This window comes from Telopea speciosissima, chromosome 11 (genome assembly GCF_018873765.1).
Source record: "Telopea speciosissima isolate NSW1024214 ecotype Mountain lineage chromosome 11, Tspe_v1, whole genome shotgun sequence".
In the NCBI taxonomy this organism is placed as follows: Eukaryota; Viridiplantae; Streptophyta; class Magnoliopsida; order Proteales; family Proteaceae; genus Telopea; species Telopea speciosissima.
Genome location: NC_057926.1, coordinates 14193764 through 14208194, shown reverse-complemented (window position 1 = coordinate 14208194; position 14431 = coordinate 14193764). Strand labels below are relative to the sequence as shown.

Genomic DNA, 14431 nt, shown 5'->3' with positions numbered 1-14431 from the left:
TGGTCCAAGACTTTTTTAGTCAATTTTAACATATTCTAAGGTCATAGGGGATTCATTTATAACCTTTTAAGGTCTCTAAATGATGCAAGTGATCTTTCATTTAATTTATGCAAATGCAGTACAAGTATGCAGTGTTGTGTGTCTAAGTATGTGCACAAGAGCATCTTGAGTCTTGATTCGACTTCTTCATGTGATGTTCTTCCATCTTCAAAAGTTTAGATCTTCGCATGCCTTCGAGATCTTGATCTTCATGGCTTTGTTCTGAACATCTCGACTTCGTACTATATGTCTTCTACTCTTTTGGCTTTATTAGCCCTGTTGACATATAGACATATACAAGACCTTATCTGATATATTTGTTATCATCAAAACAATGATGGAGATGGGATAGGATTCCCCAACAGCCCGAGCTTTCCTTAGAAGTAGGTCTCCCTGATGGAACAACCTTTCTTTGACTCTTGAATTAAAATACTTAGCCATTCACTGCTGGTGTGTCACGTTCCAGAGTAATGCTTTCTCATGAACCTCGTCCAAGAAATCCAAATTTTATGTGATAAGGCGAGGACCTCGACTGATGCTAGAGCTTTAGTTCCGTATGTTAGTTGGAATGGGCTCTCTCAGGTGGGTGTCCTCACCTTTGTTCGGTATGCCCATAGGACGCCGAGAAGTTCTTCTACCCATCTCCCCTTTGCTTCATCTAGCCTCCTCTTGATTCCCTCAAGCAGTATTTACTTGTTACCTCCACCTGACCGTTGGCCAGTGGGTAAGCTACAGAGACGGGTCAAAAGTCGATGTGGTATGTCTGACAGAAGGTCTTGAATATGGGATTGTTGAACTGCATCCCATTATCTGTGATGAGAATCCTTGGTACCCCAAACTGGTAGATCACTTTGTCACAAACAAATTTTTCCATCTCTTTCTCTGTTATCTTCGCCAATGGCTCAGCTTCTACCCACTTGGTGAAATAGTCGATCGCCACCACCAAGTATTTCCTATTCCCGGACGCTGGCGTGAAGTCTCCCAGAATGTCCATCCCCACATGGCGAACAGTATAGGACTTAGGATGGAAGTCAATTGTGTTGTCGGCTGATGAGGTACCGGGGCGAATAGCTAACATTTCTTGCAGGCCTTAACATAGTTTATGGCCTCTTCTTACATCTTCGGCCAGTAAAATCCTTGACGTAGGACTTTATAGGTTAGGTTTTGCCCTCCCATGTGGCTTCTGCATATTTCTTCATATACTTTTGCTAAGGCATACTTAGCTACCTCGGGTCCTAGGCACCTAAGTAGCGGTGCCGTGACTACTCTCTTATATAGCACGCCATCGATCAGAGTGTATTTGGCTGCTCGGATTTTCACCTTTCTAGCTTTGAACCTATCCTTGGGCAATACATTATTCTGTAAATAGTTGACGATGGGATCCATCCAGCTTGGCCCTTCCTCGATCTTATTAACTTGCTTTTTTGTGTATGTAGACTCATGGAGTACCTCGATGTATACCGCACTAGCCAAGTTTTGGAGCTCATTATTTGCGAGCCTTGATAGGGCATCTACTGCTGCGTTCTCGATCCATGGGACTCGAACCATCTCGAACTTCTCGAACTCGGCCACCAAATCACAAGCTCGCCTCAGGTAGGCTACCATGCGCTCATCCTTGGCCTTATATTCTCTATTTATTTGGTTTACCATGAGTTGGGAATCGCTTTTGATGGCTAAGTGGATGATCAGGATTGCCCTTGCAACTCGTAGTTCAGCAACCAATGCCTCATACTCTGCCTCGTTGTTTGAGGCCTGGAAGGTGAATCGGAGTGCATATTGAATTCAAAAACCTTTCGGACTGGTGATTATGAACCTAGCCCCGCTCCCTGTCGCGTTACTCGACCCGTCCAAGAACATCTCCCATGAACCTCGATCTTGCTTCTCACGTCCTACCTCTTTTGGCTTGGTCGAGAAAATGCATTCATCTATGAAGTCTGTTAGGGCCTGACCTTTGATTACCGTTCAAGGTTGGAACTTGATATCATACTCGCTTAACTCCACCGCCCAGGTGATCAGTCACCCTGATATATCTGGCTTGTGTAATACCTTCTTCAATGGTAGGTTTATGAGTACGACGATCATGTGGCTTAGAAGTATGGCCTTAGCTTCCTTACCACGATCACTAGCGCATAGGCTATCTTCTCTATCTTGGTCTACCTGGTCTCTACATTGATCAACACGTGGCTAACATAATGGGCTTCTGTTGTTTGCCCTTTTCCTTTAGTAATACCACACTTACGACTACCGGGGTTGCTGCCAAGTAGAGCTACAATTTCTCATCAGGTTCTGGTTGCCCCAGTAACGGTGGACTCTCTAGATATTTCTTTAATTCCTCGAAGGCTCTCTAGTATTCTTCAGTTCATGTGAAGTCTTTGGGACCTCTTCAGTTCTTCAAGGTTTTGAAGAACGGCAGGTACTTGTCCCCATCTTGAGACATGAACCTCGTTAAGGCCGCTATCATTTTGTTCAGCCTTTACACCACTTTTATTATTCGGGGTGGCGACATCTCTTGGATGGCCTTGATCTTCGTCGGGTTAGCTTCTATGTGTTGGGTAACCTAGAGGGGGGTGAATAGGTTACGACTAGTGGATTTTGCCTCTTTTTCGATTGGTTGCACACTTATATTAAATATAAAAAGCAGAAGTAAATGAGGCACAAGATTTATAGTGGTTCGGCTAACTTAGCCTACATCCACTCCTCTCAACCTTGAGAGAATTCCACTAGTATTTCCCTTTCAATACAATAGGTGGGGAAATGACACCTTTACAACTCTTTTTAACAGGATAAGAGGATCCTTACAATCTTAGTTCTAGGACAAGAGTATCCTTTCAATCTCTTAAGGATGAGAGGGTCCTTGTACTAATCTAAGTACAGTCTAGATTAATACAACAATGCTTTATCAAATCAAAAGCATAAACAAGTAAATACAATAGAAGTTTGGTATAAATACCTATCAAAGAGTAGTGACACTTTTACCCTTTGAGTGATGGTGCTCAATGATATGAATGAGAGTGATGCACCTTGAGTCTCCTAGATGACTCTCCTTGATGGCATGAGTTGGAGAGAGTGGAGAGTTAAGAGCTTGGTAATATCTCTTTGAAGAGCTTGAATTGAATAATTTAGCTCAATGACAAATTCTCACTTTTGTACTTTCTCAAATGTACTATGCACTTTTTCTATCAAAAAGATGTATTTTGTTCCTTGTTTGGATGTGTTTTATAAAGCCAAAAGTTGGAGTTTGTTTGTTCTCCAACGGATATAAAACTGTCATATTTTTAGACTGTCGGTCGACCTATAAAGTTGTCGGTCGACCATCAAAAAACTAGCCATTGAAAACTAGCCGTTAAGCCCAAGTTTGGGGCTGTAGGTCGATTGTCGGTCGACCTATGAATCGACCTACAAGTGTCAGTCGACCGATAGATCTATTGGTTGCAACCGACAGGCTCACAAAACAGTCTGTATTTTTTATATTCGTAGGTCGACCGACGAGTCAGTAGGTCGACCACGACGATTATCCTATTTTTTTGATTGTCTGTCAAGGGGATTTTTGGTCCAGCTTGCTTGGGGACTTCATAGGTTTTTGTCTAACACTTTAATGGCCATGTTTCTTGAGTCTAGGGCATGGGAATGAGTTCCTCCTAGGGTCTCTTACATGTGAATGCAATGTGTGTGCAATGTGATATGCACATGTAGTGAAATGTGTTCTATTGCACTTGAATCTTCTTGGAGAGTCTTTGTCTTGTTAATTCTTGGCTTCCTTTAGAAGATGTTCCTCAATCTTCAAATTTCTTCTTTTCCTTAACTCTTCTGTTGTGAGCTCCGTTGATCAAGTCTTTCCTGGATGCTTGATGCTTCCAACGTCTGACTATGAAGCTTGCTTAAAGATTGGAATATTAGTATTAATCTTAATGTTTGTTATCATCAAAATTAGTTTATGGAGGAATGTGTTTTCCAACAATCTCCCCCTTTTTGATGATGACAAACATGTGATTCAAAATATGCATTACTCATGTATGTATGCAATTCAAGATAAATATATGCATTATTCATGTGGGCATGTAACTCAAGATGAATATGCATTATCATACATCATATGATTATTTGAATCATAATTCAAGGTAAAGATAAATATGCATTATCACATAATATGAATATTTGAATCATAATAACTTCTCCCCCTTTTGTCAACACAAAAAGGAGGTGTAGAGCATGAACAAGCAAAAACAATCTTAGGGTGGCTCCCCCTAAGCCAGTGCTGGTAACCATGAACAAGCAAAAACAATCTTAGGGTGGCTCCCCCTAAGAAAATGACTTCCTGCATGGTTAGAAGAACAGAGAGCAAATAATATGAAGCCTAATAAAGTGTTAATTTTAAAAGCATCACATGCTTCAAAATAGAAGTTCCATGTTTTAAAAGTATGCCATAACAGTACAGATCAAGAGTGCTAATATGATGTCAACTATCTCTATTGTGGAGGAGGAGGAAAGAAATGCAGATTGAGACACTGTAAGATCACTTGGTTCTCCTGTTGGATGCGAAGAATCTCTTCTTGATCTTTGTGGAGAGAGGTGAAGTGATCATCAAAGCCCTTCAGGCGGGTGTCAAGTTGTTGGCGAAAACTTGAAAATTCTTCTCTGGTGACATAGTCCCCGAGGGTTCACCAACATAGTCTTCATCCTCACTGTCGTCCTCTTCTTGTGACTCGCCGTCACCGTGACATGTTGGGTAGCTCGCTTCCTTCGGGCTTGGTGTGAGGGAGGAGCCGCAACAAATCCCAGCTTCATCTTCTTGATGGTGGATGAGTCGATGTCAATCATCTTGGGGTCAATGGATTCCCCAGAGAGATCCACTTCATGGAACTTAAGGATGGCAGTTATGAGTCCGCCATATGGAAGGTTTCCCCTATAATGAGGTCTTCACAGATTCCATGGTCTTCATAATCACATATGGAAGATTGATAGGATTGGCAGTGACAAGACACCAAGTAATGTAGGCTTGAAAGGGACTGACTTGGTCTCTATGGCCTCCTTTGGGCAAGATGTTGTAGCTGACAATGAAGCTGATCATCCTGGGTAGTTCATGAAGTTTCATAGCTTTAACAGTTGGTTCAAACCCAACATAGTCTTTCATGATGGCACCATAAATTTCATCAACATTCATAAAGGTTTTGGCATCCCCTTTGGGAGGAAGATAGCTCATATCTCCTAATGTGGGAATTCCCATGATCTCTCCTAGATCTTCATAAGTGAACATGATGGGAACACCCTTTACTAGGGATGTGATGGCAAGCCTATCATCCACTATTTGGGTTCTCGGTTACGATAAAAGTGTCCGGCAAGGTCGGGATAGCAGGGATCAACATAAACTAAGGTATTTTCCCAACCCAAATATTTGAAATATTCTTCAATGTCATAGTCAAGAAATTGAGAAACTCTTACAGTTCTTTCCTTGTCAACCTTTCTCTTCTCAAATCTTCCCCAGAGAATGGAGGCTTCTTCTGAGATGAAGAGAGACTTGTCATATGCTGCAGAGCTCTCTCCAACTTTGGCTTTCTTCTTTGGTTGCTTGCCCTTGCTTTGCTTTGGAGCCATTTGAAACCTAGGGCTTTAGAGAATAGAGAGAAATAGAGATTTTTGGGTTGGAAGTGGGTAGATTGTGTAGGAAGAGTGATTTGGGGCTTGGATTTGGTGAAATCTCAAGGGATTTTGCAGGGTTTTGCCTTGGAGTTCAGAGAAAAAGGGTTTTGGAGAGGAGGGGTCTCGAACAAAAGAGGAGGGAAATGAAAAAAATCCTCTCGGTTCTTGTTTAAAAACGAAATTTTTCCGTGTTGGTCGACCGACACGAGTCTGTCGGTCGACCGACAGGTCAAAAATAGGGATTAATGGGATTTTAGCCCAGAATTCTCTAACAACCTGATTTTTGGGCTTTTTGAGGATTTCACTTTACTCAAAAGGATTGCAAATCCCGAGTTCTCTCCTCAAATAGCAGAATCTCTCTTCACTTAATGGCTTGGTGAGTATGTCTGCAAGTTGTTTTTCAGTTTCAATGTATTTTAGAACAATTTCCCCTTTTTGAACTGTGTCTCTAAGAAAGTGATGCCTAATATCAATATGTTTGGCTCTTGAATGGAGAATGGGATTTTTACTTAAATTGATTGCACTTGTATTGTCGCAATTAATTGGAGATGAACTAAAATGTATCCCATAGTCCATGAGAGTTTGCCTCATCCAAAGGACTTGGGCACAACACCTACCGGCCGCAATGTACTCGGCTTGATAGTGGAAAGAGCAACGAGTTTTGTTTCTTGCTAAACCATGAAACCAAGCAAGATCCTAAGAAGTGACATGTGCCACTTGTACTCTTGCGATCAAGATGGCACCCTGCAAAGTCGGCATCCGAAAAGCTTATTAAATCAAAATTTTGGTTCATTGGGTACCATAATCCTACATTTGTAGTACCTTTAAGATATTTAAAGATCCTTTTAACGGCACTAAAGTGGGATTGCATTGGGTTGGCTTGGAATCTAGCACAAGCACACACGCTAAACATGATGTCTGGCCTACTAGCGGTGAGATATAGAAGGCTGCCAATCATACCTCTATAGCGTGTAGGGTCTATGGGAGTACCTTCCTCATCTTTAGATAGCTTTAGAGAGGTGCTCATGGGGGTGCTAGATGACTTTTGTCCATCAAAATCAAAATTCTTGAGAAGTTCTTTAGTGTATTTAGTTTGACATATAAAGATTCCATTTTTGGTTTGCTTAATTTGAAGTCCTAAGAAAAAATTAAGTTCACCCATCAAACTCATTTCAAATTCATCACTCATGCATTTGCTAAATTCAACACAAAGTTTTTCATTGGTGGATACAAATATAATATCATCAACATATATTTGCACAATAATAGAGTCTTTTCCTTTATGTTTCACAAACAAGGTTGTATCAACCTTACCCATTTGAAATCCACTTTGGATTAGGAATTCACTCAATCTCTCATACCAAGCTTTAGGAGCTTGTTTGAGTCCATAGAGAGCTTTGTTAAGTTTGAAGACGTGATCCGGATATTGTGTATCCTCAAATCCGGGAGGTTGTGCAACATATATTTCCTCCATGATAAAGCCATTTAAAAAAGCACTTTTGACATCCATTTGACATAGCTTAAAATTTTTATGACATGCAAAAGCAAGTAGCATTCTAATAGATTCCAGTCTTGCTACCGGTGCATAGGTTTCATCAAAATCTATCCCTTCTTGTTGATTATATCCTTTGGCAACTAATCTAGCCTTGTTTCTAATGATTGATCCATCTTCATCAAGTTTGTTTCTAAACACCCATTTGGCTCCTATAATAGAATGATTCTTGGGTTTTGGGACAAGCTCCCAAACATTGTTTCTTTCAAATTGATGGAGCTCTTCTTGCATAGCTACTATCCAATCACTATCTTCCAATGCTTCTTTTATGTTTTTAGGTTCAATTTTGGATATGAAAGCAACATTGTTGCAAATGTCTTGAGTTTTAGATCTAGTTTGGATTCCTTTGTCTAAGTCTCCAATGGCATGATCCAAGGGATGGTCTTTCCAAGGTCTAACCTCTTTGGGTAGATCCTTTTGTTGGTCTTCGGGTTCTCTTAGAGAGAAATTTTTTATGTTCTCCCTAATCTCAACAAGTGTATCATCATCATCAACCAATGGCTTGTTTCTATCTTTAGGAAGAGATTCATCAAATTTTATATTCATTGATTCTTCAATAATCAAGCTTTTCTTATTGAAGACTCTATAGGCTCGACTATTTGAAGAGTATCCAAGGAAAATGCCATCATCGGCTTTAGCATCAAATTTTCCTAAGTTATCCTTAGTATTCAATATATAGCATATACACCCAAACACTTTAAAGTAATCAACTTTAAGTAGTTTATTATGATAGAGTTCATAGGGTGTTTTGAGTAATATAGGTCTAATTAATACACGATTTAACACATAGCAAGCCGTATTGACCGCTTTGGCCCAAAAATATTTTGGAAGAGAGTATTCATTTATCATTGTTCTAGCGGTCTCTTGGAGTGATCTATTCTTTCTTTCAACCACCCCATTGGATTGAGGTGTTCTAGGAGCGGAGAAGTTATGGGTTATGCCTTGTTTACTGCAATAACTCCCAAATTGATTGAGATTTTCAAATTCTCCTCCATGATCACTTCTAATGGTTGTTATGAGATATCCCTTTTGGTTTTGTATTTTCTTACATAGAGATGCAAATTCATCAAAGGCTTCATCTTTATGTTTTAAAAATAGAGTCCATGTGAAGCGAGAGAAATCATCAACTATTACAAAGGTGTATCTTGAACCGCCTAGGCTAGGTGTAGTAATAGGTCCAAACAAGTCCAAGTGTAGTAGTTCTAAGGGTCTAGTGGTAGACACTTCATTTTTTGATTTATGAGATACCTTGGTTTGTTTTCCTCTTTGACAAGCATCACATACATGGTCTTTTCCAAATTTGAGTTTGGGTAAGTTTCTAACTAAATTCTTAGATGCAATGGTCTTAATCACTTTTACATTAACATGTCCTAGTTTTCTATGCCATAGGTAGGGATCAACATCATTTGTCACAAGACATGTATTACTAGAATTTGCTTCATCCAATAAGCAGATATAGATATTATTTTTCCTAATTCCCTTCAAGATAGTCTTATCATTTGAATTTTTTACTAAACAATGAGAGGTTTTGAAAATGACACTATATCCTATATTACATAGTTGACTCACACTAAGCAAATTATACTTTAAATTGTCAACTAGGCATACATTGGATATGATTGTACCTCCAATGGTGATTTCACCGGTGCCAATGATTTTTCCTTTGCTATTGTCCCCAAATGTCACCATTCCTCCATTGTACTTGTTTAGCTTGGTGAATAGATTGGGGTTGGCCGTCATATGCTTGGAGCATCCACTATCAATATACCATTCAATTGCTTCATTGCTCTTCAAGCATACCTATAAAAGCAATCAATTATATGTTGGTCCCCATAATCTCATGGGTCCATTGAGGTTAGGATCGATCATACCCTTAGGTATCCAAGCTCTTCTAGAATTTTGACTTTGTATTGTAGGTGTGATAGATGTAGATTTTCGATGTCCATATGATCTTTGGATTCTTCTTGGCCCTTGAAATTCATAGTGTCTATATGGAACATAGTAATTTTGTGATGTGTAAGACTTATTGTTGATGTAGGCCCTTTGGTGATCATAGGGCCTAGTGTATGTGTTTGGTCTATAGTGATTTTGAGGTCTTTGGGGTGCATATGGCATATATGAAGCATTTTGCCTATATGATTGAAATGGCTTAGGCTTGGGATATTGTCTTTGTGGCCGTTGGGGCACAAATTCTCTTTGAGGTTTATTGATCCTCTTTTGAGAAGTATAGTAGAATGCATGATGCTTCCTTTTTGTATCCGGTTCTTTATATATCACCTTACCATCAATATAAGCACCGATGCAAGTTTCATGCCCGGGTAAATGACATTTTTCACATACAATGGGATGTGAGGTTTGGCCTTGGTTTGATTTTCTCCATCTTGGAGTTCTCATCTTTCCCTTTCCTTTGGCTTGATGTGGTCTTTTACCATCATAGCCTAGACCTTCTTTATTTTGAGGTCCCTTTTGTGGATTTCCTAATAATGTATCTAAGGTCTTTTGACCCTTAGTAAAGGTGTGCAATGTGGAGGTTAGATTCTTATTTTTTTCTTCTAGGTTGTGTGCATGTGAAGTCAACTCATCAATTTTGTGTAGAAGATTGGCTACTTCTTTTTCTAAGGCCTTTTTAGAAGCTTCCTCTTGGAGACTTACATTATAAAGTTCTTCAAAGACCTCTTGAAGTTCTTCATATTCTAAATCATCATTGCAAATTGACAATGAGCTATGATAGGGAGAGTTTACCTCGTCATCATCATTGTTGTGAGCCATTAGTGCCAAGTTGACGGTCTCTTCATCGGATTCATTATTTTCTTCTTCACTATCACTTGAATCCCATGATATCTCGGCGGTGCAAGCCTTTTTCTTTCTGCTTTCCTTTCCTTTTAGCTTGGGGCACTCGGTTTTGAAGTGTCCGGGCTTTCTACATTCATAACACACAATGTCCTTGTTAGTATTGAAAGGTTTTTCCTTTGTGTATGTTTTACCTTTGTTTTCTTTTGATGGTTGTCCTTTGTAGAATCCTCCTCCTCTCTTTCTTAGGAATTTTTGGAACTTCCTTGTGATTAGAGAGATTTCTTTCTCTATATCCTCTTCATCGCTTTCTTCTTCTTCGGATTCGCAAGAGGTCTTGAGTGCGATGGACTTTCTCCTTAGTTCTTTTACTTCTATGACTTTATCATCTTCAAGGAGTTCAACTTCATGGGTTTGTAGAGTACCCATCAATTCATCCATGTGTAGAACCTCTAGATCTTTTGTTTGTTTGATGGCGGTCACCATTGGTCTCCACTTGGAGGGTAGTGATCTCAAGATCTTCCTTACATTCTCCGCTTTGGTGTATTCCTTTCCTAAGCTTTTCAACTTGTTAACAATGTTAGTAAACCTAGTAAACATGTGAGAAATACTTTCATCATCAAGCATTTTAAACAATTCATATTCATGAACAAGTTTGTCAATCTTGAGTTGTTTAACTTGTGATGTTCCTTCATAGGTAACCACAAGAGTATCAAACATCTCCTTAGCTGTGTTACACATACTAGTTCTATTGAATTCCTTTTCACTAAGAGCACATTGTAGGAATGCAATAGCTTTGTAGTTTTGTTGTATGTGTGTTTTATCCGATGGTGTCCATTCGGATTTCTCCTTAGGTACAATTCTTCCTCCAACTTCTTTTGTGATTTGGAAGGGACCTTCCTCAATCACAGTCCATACATCAATATCATGAGCACACACATAATTTTTGAACCTACACTTCCAGTAGGCAAATCCTTCACCATCAAAGTATGGTGGCCTAGAAGTGTTGAGCCCCTCAATTTGGTGTGTAGATGATGATGATGCCATGGATCGTTTTTAGCACAATATAAAGACAATATGGTCTTAGTTTTGAGCTCCCGCTCTGATACCAATTGTTGGGTAACCTAGAGGGGGGTGAATAGGTTACCACTAGTGGATTTTGCCTCTTTTTCGATTGGTTGCACACTTATATTAAATATAAAAAGCAGAAGTAAATGAGGCACAAGATTTATAGTGGTTCGGCTAACTTAGCCTACATCCACTCCTCTCAACCTTGGGAGAATTCCACTAGTATTTCCCTTTCAATACAATAGGTGGGGAAATGACACCTTTACAACTCTTTTTAACAGGATAAGAGGATCCTTACAATCTTAGTTCCAGGACAAGAGTATCCTTTCAATCTCTTAAGGATGAGAGGGTCCTTGTACTAATCTAAGTACAGTCTAGATTAATACAACAATGCTTTATCAAATCAAAAGCATAAACAAGTAAATACAATAGAAGTTTGGTATAAATACCTATCAAAGAGTAGTGACACTTTTACCCTTTGAGTGATGGTGCTCAATGATATGAATGAGAGTGATGCACCTTGAGTCTCCTAGATGACTCTCCTTGATGGCATGAGTTGGAGAGAGTGGAGAGTTAAGAGCTTGGTAATATCTCTTTGAAGAGCTTGAATTGAATAATTTAGCTCAATGACAAATTCTCACTTTTGTACTTTCTCAAATGTACTATGCACTTTTTCTATCAAAAAGATGTATTTTGTTCCTTGTTTGGATGTGTCTTATAAAGCCAAAAGTTGGAGTTTGTTTGTTCTCCAACGGATATAAAACTGTCATATTTTTAGACTGTCGGTCGACCTATAAAGTTGTCGGTCGACCATCAAAAAACTAGCCGTTAAGCCCAAGTTTGGGGCTGTAGGTCGATTGTCGGTCGACCTATGGATCGACCTACAAGTGTTGGTCGACCGATAGATCTGTCGGTTACAACTGACAGGCTACTGGAAACAGTTCTGTATTTTTTTATATTCTGTAGGTCGACCGACAGAGTCTGTAGGTCGACCGACAGATAGTTATCCTATTTTTTTGATTGTCTGTCAAGGGAATTTTTGGTCCAGCTTGCTTGGGGACTTCATAGGTTTTTGTCTAACACTTTAATGGCCATGTTTCTTGAGTCTAGGGCATGGGAATGAGTTCCTCCTAGGGTCTCTTACATGTGAATGCAATGTGTGTGCAATGTGATATGCACATGTAGTGAAATGTGTTCTATTGCACTTGAATCTTCTTGGAGAGTCTTTGTCTTGTTAATTCTTGGCTTCCTTTAGAAGATGTTCCTCAATCTTCAAATTTCTTCTTTTCCTTAACTCTTCTGTTGTGAGCTCCGTTGATCAAGTCTTTCCTGGATGCTTGATGCTTCCAACGTCTGACTATGAAGCTTGCTTAAAGATTGGACTAGTAGTATTAATCTTAATGTTTGTTATCATCAAAATTAGTTTATGGAGGAATGTGTTTGCCAACACTATGCCTCGGGCTGAAACCATGAAGCCTAGGAACTTTCTTGATGTTACGTCAAAGGTGCACTTCGCCGGATTCAACTTCACTTGGTTCTTCCTCAATACCTTGAATGCTTCCTTGAGATCGGCCAAATGGTCCTCGGCCTTAACGTTTTTCACGAGCATATCGTCCATGTACACCTCCATGTTACGACCGATCTGTCTTCTGAACATTTTGTTGACCATCCTCTGATAGGTTGCTCCTGCGTTCTTTAGCTCGAATGGCATGACGCGATAACAATCGTTCTCCTGATCGGTCCTGAACGCCGTATAGGTCTCATCCTCATCATTCATTAGGATCTGATTGTAGCCTGAGTATGCGCCCATGAAGCTAAGCATCTCATGACCTGCAGTCGCATCGATTAATAGGTCGATCCTTGGTAGGGGGTATTCATCTTTGGGGCATGCCTTGTTTAGGTCAGTATAGTCCATGCACATTCTCCACTTGTCGTTTGATTTGGGAACCATCACGATGTTTGCGAGCCAAGTAAGGAATTTCACCCTCCTGATGAACCCCGAGCAACTTAGCTTTTCGACCTCTTCTTTGATTGCAGCTTGTCTGTTGAGGGCAAAGTTCCTCTGCTTCTGTTGGACTGGCTTTTTAGTTGGATCCACATGGAGCCTATGTTCGGCAATGTGCCGAGGTATGCTTGGCATGTAGGAGGTCGACCATGCGAAGACATCCGAGTTCTCCTTCAAGAGTCACCCCAACTTACCTTCATGTTCCTCGTCCATCAACGATCCAACCTGCACTATCTTGGTGGGTTCATCCTCGCTAAGAGGGAATGGGATGAGGTCTTCCATGAGCCTTCCTCTTCGTTCTATGAGCTTATCCCTCTGATCGCTAATGGGGTTCTCTATGTACAGAGCCATCCCCCGAGTGTTGCCGTTATTCTTCTTGATAAATAGTGTATAACACTCCCTAGCCTTCTTCTGGTCCCCCTTGATATAACCAACACCATTCTCTGTTGGGAACTTCATCTTTAGATGTATCAGTGATACAATTCCCTTCAGGGCAGTTAGGGCTGGTCGTCCCAGATGCCGTTAAAGGATACGACTGACCTTACTACCATGAAGGTGATCATGATCATAACTTGTCGAGGGTGGTCTCCGAAGGTGACTTGAAATTTAATTTTTCCTCTAACGGAAGAGGAAGCTCCTGGGAACCCATAGAGGTAGGTTGCTTCAGGCTTGAGCTTATCGTCACTGAACTCGAATTGTCTGTAGGCCTCCAGTGAGATTACGTCTACCGATGCTCCGGTATCAACCGACATCTTATGCACGGTCCGATTGGCTATCTCCACATGCTCCACGAGGGCATCTTCATGCGGTAGGCTCACTCCTTCCAGGTCGACATCCAAGAAGGAGATAATCGTTTCTGTCTTGGCTACCTTGTTTGGCATCTCTGTTACCCTTACGAACCGAGCATGGGCTTTTACCTTTCTTGTAGACTCCTGCCCTGGATCTCCTATTATAGTGAGGATCGGGGCCCCCCTGGTATTGCTCGGTCTTGGAGCATTTCTTCCTTCTTTGTGGTGGCCTCTGTCCCCGTCACGATCTGTTATCCTCTCCTCTCGTCGCGGGTCCTCTCTCCCCCGATCATGGTCTCTACCTCCTTAACCCGAACGACCCTCTCAACCTCCCTTTATGTACTTATTCAGGTTCCCTGCCTTGATGAGTTGTTCTATCTCCCGCTTCAGTTGAATGCACTCTTCTGTGTCATGTCCTATATGCTTGTGGAAGAGATAGTACATGTTTGGATTTCGCTTCTTGGGTCTTACAAGCATGGGTCGCAGCCAATTGAGCCAGCCAAGGTCTTGGATCTACATAAGGATCTGTGACCTTGGAGTGTTTAGGGGAGT

At 40.6% G+C, this 14431-nt stretch overlaps 1 pseudogene; it reads right to left on the bottom strand.

The window, feature by feature from the left end:
- Positions 1-1152: 1152 nt before the first annotated feature.
- LOC122644798 lies at positions 1153-13972 on the bottom strand (annotated as a pseudogene).
- Positions 13973-14431: the final 459 nt, after the last annotated feature.